Consider the following 8377-nt stretch of genomic DNA (forward strand, 5'->3'; position numbering starts at 1 on the left):
CATCCTTTCTGTGGGAGGATCCGCGCCATGCAGGACACTATCCCAGCATTTTGTGTGGGTGGCTTTGGCTTAGACTTGGGTACTGTCTTGAGGTTTGTTGAAAAAAACATGGGGATTTTGCCTGGTGGTGAATGCATGGCCCAAAGAAACAGTCAGGAGAAGAAGGGAGAAGTGAGAAGAGAGCAGGGGGGTGAACCTGGATGGCTTTTTGGAGTCACTGGGAGAGAGAGACCAAGAGATGGAAGAGCCAGAAGTCTGTCGAAGCAGGGACAACTCCACAGCCTACAATGCCATCACCTGGGGAGGGCTCGGTTTTGGAGCTATCAAACATAAGGAGAAAAAGGATTTGGTGGAAACCAAGGTGAAGGAGTGGAGGAAAGGGAGAAGATTAACTCAGAGTAGCCTTTTGCATCTTCATATTATGAACCAAAGAAAACAGACATTTTCCCACCCAGCACTGCAGTATTTACTATGATTTCTTACGTGCTTGGCGAGCAGTGGCTAGAGATGGTACTCGAGGCTGGAGCCCCTGTGGGAAGCCAGGCACCATGACGGGAGCTGTGCCCCAAAGTGCCTGCAGTCTCCAAAGCCATGAGACAGGGAGCAGACTGTCCTGGACCAGAGCTTCAGAGGGGGAAATCTCACTTCTTCTCTCCACCATGACACTGATGACGTCCCCTGGGGAGGTCCAGGTGGACCTCTTGGCCCTGTCTTTTCTTCCTCCCCATAGCCCTGTTGTTTGCGACTGAGCTCCCCAGCTGGATGGTGGAGGCTGCCAGGGATGGGTGCTGAGCATGGGGGTGTGTTTCGATGACCTGAGCCGCTCTGTCACGGCTCAGCAGGAGGACGGCACTGTCCCTCAAGTGCTCCCTGTGCACCTGCCAAGCCACACAGAGCCCCTGCTTGGCACTGCAACGGACCCCGCGTGGGCTCCGGTCGCGCTTCTCTGCTGAGCAGTGGGAACGCCACACGTCCCTGCTTTCCTGCAGGTGTCTGAGCTGAAGGTCTGGTTCCCCCGGCGCAACCACGCGCTGCGTTATCCCTGGCTGGGGGGTGTCGGGGAGGAACAGGCACAACCATCAGTAGTGCAAGAAAATCAAACCTGGTATAAAACCTGCATCATTTTAATCACAAAGCCTTAAAACCACCCCTCTGTTGCAGCAGTGCCATTTTGGGGGCAGACAGGGCCAAACTGTCCCTTACTTAATGCTGAGCTTCTCCCGAAGGCCAGTGCAGCTCCCTCTGAGGGACACACAGGTCTCCCTGAACTTCTTCCTCCAAGTGAGTTTCAGCCTCTGCTCCCGTCCCAGACTTTATTCTATGAAAATGCAGCCAGATCCAGCTCCTCGTCTCTCATGGGCTGGGTGGGTTGGGGGGAGCTTTTGAACAGTCTGATGCATTGCCAGAGATGGTGGAGAGCAAATGGGATCCAGATGTGTCCTCCAGCACAAGGCTTTTCTTTCAGAAGGAATTTTCGCAGATCTTTCCCCAGATTTTGCTGTCGGGGTTTCTCTCGTGACGTACAGCCGCCTGGCTTCCCTCCAGCTCCCAGCCATCAGCACCGGCTTCCCAGGGAGAGAAGGTATGGCCAGAATACTGCCTTCTCCCCTCCATCGCTGCAGCCTGATGCCTGTCCATCCCCCGCACCCAGGGAGTGGAGGGCTGATCCTCTTGGGCACCCTGAGCTGCCCCAGACCCCCTGGCAGCCCCTCGCCCCACTTCAGAAAGCCAACGGTGTCCTGGGTCCCATCAAAAGAAGCGTGGCCAGCAGGTCGAGGGAGGTGATTCTGCCCCTCTACTCTGCTCTGGTGAGACCCCACCTGCAGTACTGCGTCCAGCTCTGGGGTCCTCAGCACAGGGAAGACATGGATCTGTTGGAGAGGGTCCAGAGGAGGGCCACAAAAATGATCAGCAGGATGGAACACCTCTGCTATGAGGAAAGGCTGAAAGAGCTGGGGCTGTTCAGCCTGGAGAAGAGAAGGCTGCGGGGTGACCTTACTGCAGCCTTTCAGTACTTAAAGGGGGCTTATAAGAAAGGTGGGGACAACTTTTTAGTAGGGCTTGTAGCAACAGGACAAGGGGTAATGGTTTTACACTAAAAGAGGGTAGATTCAGACTAGGTGTAAGGAAGAAATGTTTTACAATGAGGCTGATGAGGCACTGGAACGGTGGTAGATGCCCTATCCCTGGAAACATTCAAGGTCAGGTTGGAGGGGGCTCTGAGCAACCTGATCTGGTTGTAGATGTCCCTGCCCATTGCAGGGGGGTTGGACTAGGTGACCTTTAAAGGTCCCTTCCAACCCAAACTATGATTCTATGATTCTATGATTCTTCCTTGGGAGTCCCCAGCACACAGCCTGCCTGTCGTGAAGACAACAGGGCACTGAAGACAACAGGGCACTGAAGACAACAGGGCACTGAAGTCCTGCTGTATTGACCTGAAATGATGCTTCAGAGCACACAGGGAGTGGAGAGTGGAGCCAAGAATTGAGCCTGGGCTCCTTACAGCCTCCCTGCCCTGCGCCAGAAATGATGATGAAACATTTATTGATTGTAAGGAAGTATTGCTGCACTGAGAGAGCTAAGGCAGGAGTCCACAAGGCTCAGCCTTTCAAATCCTTTGCCTCAATATTTTTCCAACTACCAAAATGTATTTTTTTTTCCAGGCAGACATTTGGCAGCAGAGTTAAATGAACCCTAAGGGCTGTTATAACTTAGACCCATCTTTGGGAGCCCAGTGATGCATGAGAAAGAGCTCAGTCTTTACAAACTCATAAAAACACATATGACTACTGCATCCTGCTTTTCCGTTGAGACTTCCAGACGTCTTCCAGCAGGATCCTTGGGTGGGTTGTGAGCAACCTAATATCAGCGCTGTGTCATCTTGTCTGTTTATTTGGTGAATTCAGATTTTCATACATTAGTGCAATACAGAAATTCAGCAAATAATTCACTTGAGGGAAAAAAAGTATGCCTGGTACTCCAAGGTTGAGGAATTTAAATCAAACTCTCTTTCAATAAATGAAACCCATTAAGAGCCTCTTGATTGTCTATTTGAATATTTCAATTTAAAATGCTACTTACAAAGAGTAAATAAAATATGTTTTGGTTCTGCAAATTAAATTTATCCTCAGTTAAAGTCCATTGAGAGATACCCCTAGGGTGAATTTTCCCTACATCTCATTTCTGTCCTGGGGTGTTTTCATAGCAGTCTGAGTCATCCAAAGCTCCCAAGCTGAATTAATTTCTGAATCTCATAGTTGATATCCCACAGACAAAGCCATGTCTGTGATTCAGAAAAGCGCTGATTAATACTGAGCAGGAGTAAGCCAAGCACTGCCCTTTGCTCCTGCCCGTTTCCCCCCAGCTCGCTGGGGTCAGCCTGGCTTTCTGCAGGTCCTGTGCGGTGCCAGCCGGCCCTGGGGGAAGGCAGAGACCCAGCAGACGGGATGGGGAAGCTGCATGCTTTGGCGTGAGGGTCCTTTCCCCGTCCCAGCAGCTGGCAGCAGCTGCTCTCGAACACGTCTCCAGGGCAGCAGCCAGGACTTCTGCCGCAGCTATGCCCACTGTAAGCCCGGCCAGGGCTCCTTTGCTCATGCTGCACTGTGTCACCAGCTTCACCCCTCCCTGGGGTTCTGCTCCAGCCCCTCCAGCCCATCCTGGCCCTGCAGGGAAGGTGCTCCCTCAGCTCTTTGCTTTTGTCTGCTGGAGAAGCACTGAGCTCCGTTAGGAGGGAGGAGACCCTGCCTTGCTGTGGATGCCTCATACCAGAGCCTCATGTGGCAACAAGCGATGGTCCGTAGCCAGCAAGCTCTGCCACGGGATTTCTCACATCCTCCACATGCCGGTGAGGTGTTGAGGAGCTGCACGCACCAGCAGTGATGCCTCAGGCAGCTGGATTTTTTTTTCAGTATTTTTGACTCCTCCGCTTTTCCCCTGAGCATTCAGCTGCTTTTTGGGCACCAGGCAGAGGCGCTGCCCCTGTCCGTGGAGCAGAAGTCCTGGTGGGGATGTGGCAGAGTCCCTGGCCAGCTCTGAACTCGCAGTCCCCTGATCCTCCTGCAACTTCAGCTGGGCTTGGAAGCGTTTCAGCTGCAGCAAGCGGTGCAAGCCTGGCTGTGCTGGGGCTTTGCAGCCACTGAGCAGGTCCCGGAGCAGCTGCCCGCGGCAGAGCCCTCTGACAGGCGGTGGGGTGGTTCTCCTGCTGTACTTTGGTACATAGGCAGATGGTGCCATCAAGATGATTAACAGAACCGGACCCAGTTTGCCAAGAGCCTATTGATTTTCCAGAAGGGTAACAAATTTTCTCCTTATGTACCAGCACCGAGCCTGAAGTAATCTGCTATATAGCAGGAGGAAAATCAGCTTTCAGCATGATTTAGCGAGGGCTGTGTTGCATCCAGACACATACGAACATGATCTTTCTTGAGTGCTGTTACATACTGCCTTAATAATTAATTAGAGATAAATAACATTTGTGTTTAACACTAATTTGTAGCTGAGTTAGTGCAGCAGACTGAGTGCCAGGACCAGGTCCCGTGCTGGGTGGACGGCTTCTCAGTGAGTCACGGTGAGTAAGGACTGACCCTGGGCTCTTCCTCTCCCCAGGGGTCTTTGAGATTGGCTATATGACCACGTCGAGAAGCGACTGTGGTGCTGGCACTGTATTAACCCCTTTTCTTCACAGATTGAGAATCTGGGAAGATCTCTGGTTAGCACAGTTTACCAGACATGATGGTTTGCTCTTGTCTTAAAGCATCTGGGTTTGGTCAGACAGCAGCAAGGGGCCTCATGAGACCTGCCACCACCAGGAGCTGCTCCCTCTCCTCTGGGGTGCCCCTCGTGTTAGGCACTGTACAAACACGTACCAAAAAGATGATGCTGAGTTTGCAATCACATCTCTTGATCCATATGGCTGTCGTCACAGAAGTGTGTCAAAAAAGCCTGATACGTCTTACGATGAGACTTTTCTGTACCCGTCTCATTATAAAGCCAAGTCTGTCTTCTGATGGGAATCCAGCTGTCTGGGTAGCAGCAGAGACGTTGGAAGCTGCTCATTCCCGAGCCCTCAGCTTTCCCTCTGTGGCCCCTGCTCGAGGCTGAAGCCCCGGCACAGTGAAGGGGAGCATGGCGATGCTCTGACAACCATGGCAGGGGCTGACTGAGTCCTGCGGGCCTTGAACTCCAGTTGTCGGGGAAGAAGCCAGTGTGCCCTGTCCAGCGAGACTGGGATGAAGAGAAGCAGACTGAGCTGCCTCCATCGTATTTCAGAGCACTGTTGTCTGCTGGCAATTTACTACTACTGCAGCATATACCATGTTTACAGCAGGCCACTGGAAATGTACCTGGACCCATTCATCCTTTTTAATAGCAAAGCAGTGCTTTAGTGCAACATTAATCTAAATTTACCTTCCTGCAGAAAACTGGTGGACAGGGAGCCTTCCAAATGATGCATTTTTATCACCTCTCTCTTCTACATTTGGCTGCTGATAAATATTTATTTAGACTTACCCTGCCAAAGGCCTTAAATACAGCCACATTTCATCTCCTTCCAGGGGTAAGTGGTGGCAAACAGCAGCCAACGACGGGCAGATCCTGCTGGCTGGGCAGCAGCAGGCAAACCCAGAAGTGTCTTCCCATGGTGGCCGGGGAGTGGGACTAAAGCCTCACCCCACAAACACGAAGGAGCACAGAGGCAGGGTGGGGGCAGGAACCCCAATAACGTGGTTGGGGACATGAGCCCCAACACAGCCTCTCCCAGGGCTGTCCCAGGGGAGCCTCAGCCTGGGGTCCGGGGGACACCCAGCACCCTGAGCTAAGGGGAAGGGCTCTCACGGACCGAGGTGGGTAAGTTAGTGCCTCGGGGGTGTGGGACACGTTATGGAGGAGCACCTTGAGATTGCACAGCACTCACTGTGGGATGTTAGGGTGGGGAAAGGGAGGGATCTGGGTGGTTTGGGGAGGAACAAGCGTGGGAAAACAGAGTGACAAGGAGCGAGTAGCATGTAGAGAGTTGGCTGGTTGTATGTCTGTCCAGCCATGCCCTGTCCCTGGTCAGCAGGGGCTGTCTTCTCACTGAACTCCACGTCGGATACTTTTCCTGGGTGAGGGACTTGGCTCTATGCGCACGTGTGCGTTTGGGGGTCTGGGTGCAGCAATTGGGGTCAGGCCACAAATCACGGGGGCCATGTGCCAGCAGTGCCAGCAAGTGGGGAGACCGGTGTGCATGCATGCTGGTGGGTGCGTGTGTCAGTGTGTGATCGCCGGTGAATGCCAAGCCAGACTAGCTGGTGAGTAGGTAAGAGGCTTTCGAAGCCAGGAATTGAAGCAATCGTAAGCCTGGGCTGGATGCTGGAGGCACCAGAGGTCTGTGCGTTGGCTACTGGTGGGACCAGGAGGTCCTGGCCAGCTACTGAGGAGGTTGTGGGGTCTGAAAGTCAAGTGAGAGACCTGTTTGCGAGTGTTTGTGCAGGAGCCAGCTGAGGATGAGAGGATCCAGGGGCCAGCCACTGTGTAGACTGAGTGTCTCGGGCCAGTGGCCAGAGGGATACACGTTGTGTATAGGTCTGTATAAATATATATCTGTTCCATTAATGGGCTTTCATCCTGATCAGCCAGAGAGCAGCACAGGATGAGACCCTTGGTGCTGTTTGTGTGTGTGTGTGTGTGTTGAGTGTTTCTGTGTTGCTGGCCATGTATATATGTAGATAAGTGTCGAATATGCGTGTTTGTGCTCATGTGCCCACTGGGAACACAGGCTTAGCCCCACTGCTAGCTGGACCTGGGGGCAGGGAGCTGCCGCAGCCTTGCCTGTACCAGGCCACTGGATTCGGCAGCCTGTGACAATGACCTGTTCACTTGGGCTAGCAGTTAGGTGTGAGCCAAAGGTAGCCTCTGCAAAGACTATCCCACTGCCTGAGCAAAAGGACTGAAAGGGAGAAGATTGCTCTTTTTAATGCCTTCAAGCTTGCAAACTCCCTCTCAACCAAAGCTGGATGATGACAGGCAGCTAAATCCCCCGCTCCCAGCACCGAGGCACATCCACCTTGCGACACTGCTTGGTTCAGACACACCTGAGCTGACAAAATTGCTCCCAACAGCATCGAACTGCTGAGAAACCAGTCACTGGTGTGACTCATGGATTGGATGTTCCTCTACCAGCCTGCCTCCCCAACAGGCACAGCCCAAGGGATGTGCTGAGACAAGTAAGGCCTTCAGTAAGGCCTTTGACACTGTCCGCCACAGCATTCTCCTGGAGAAGCTGGCTGCTCACGGCTTGGATAAGTGCACTCTGCGCTGGGTTAAAAACTGGCTGGACAGCCGAGCCCAGAGAGTGGTGGTGAATGGAGTCAAATCCAGTTGGCGGCCGGTCACGAGTGGTGTTCCCCAGGGCTCAGTGTTGGGGACAGTTCTGTTCAATGTCTTTATCAATGATCTGGATGAGGGGATTGAGTGCACCCTCAGTAAGTTTGCAGATGACACCAAGTTGGGTGGAAGTGTCGATCTGCTGGAGGGTAGGAAGGCCCTACAGAGGGACCTGGACAGGCTGGATCGATGGGCCGGGGCCAACTGTATGAGGTTCAACAAGGCTAAGTGCTGGGTCCTGCACTTGGGTCACAACAACCCCATGCAATGCTACAGGCTGGGGGAGGAGTGGCTGGAGAGCTGCCTGGCAGAAAAGGACCTGGGGGTGTTGGTTGACAGCCGGCTGAACATGAGCCAGCAGTGTGCTCAGGTGGCCAAGAGGGCCAATGGCATCCTGGCTTGTCTCAGGAACAGGGTGGCCAGCAGGACCAGGGAGGTGATAGTGCCCCTGTATTCAACACTGGTGAGGCCGCACCTCGAGTCCTGTGTTCAGTTTTGGGCCCCTCACTCCAAGAAGGACATGGAGGTGCTGGAGCGTGTCCAGAGAAGGGCAACGAAGTTGGTGAAGGGTCTGGAGCACAAGTCTTAGGAGCGGCTGAGGGAGCTGGGGTTGTTTAGTCTGGAGAAGAGGAGGCTGAGGGGAGACCTTATTGCTCTCTACAACTACCTGAAAGGAGGTTGTAGCGAGGTGGGGGTTGGTCTCTTCTCCCAAGTAACAAGCGATAGGATGAGAGGAAACGGCCTCAAGCTGCGCCAGGGGAAGTTTAGGTTGGATATTAGGAAAAACTTCTTCACCGAAAGGGCAGTCAGGCATTGGAACAGGCTGCCCAGGGAAGTGGTTGAGTCTCCATCCCTGGAGGTATTTAAAAGAAGGGTAGACGTGGTGCTCGAGGACATGGTTTAGTGGTGGACTTGGCAGCGATAGGTTAATGGTCAGACTCGATGATCTTAAGGGTCTTTTCCAACCTTAACGATTCTATGATTCTATGATTCTAAGTGCCCCCAACAGCTG

Source organism: Nipponia nippon, unplaced genomic scaffold (genome assembly GCF_047370975.1).
Source record: "Nipponia nippon isolate SJK-2023a ecotype South Korea unplaced genomic scaffold, ASM4737097v1 scaffold_4, whole genome shotgun sequence".
Lineage (NCBI taxonomy): Eukaryota > Metazoa > Chordata > Aves > Pelecaniformes > Threskiornithidae > Nipponia > Nipponia nippon.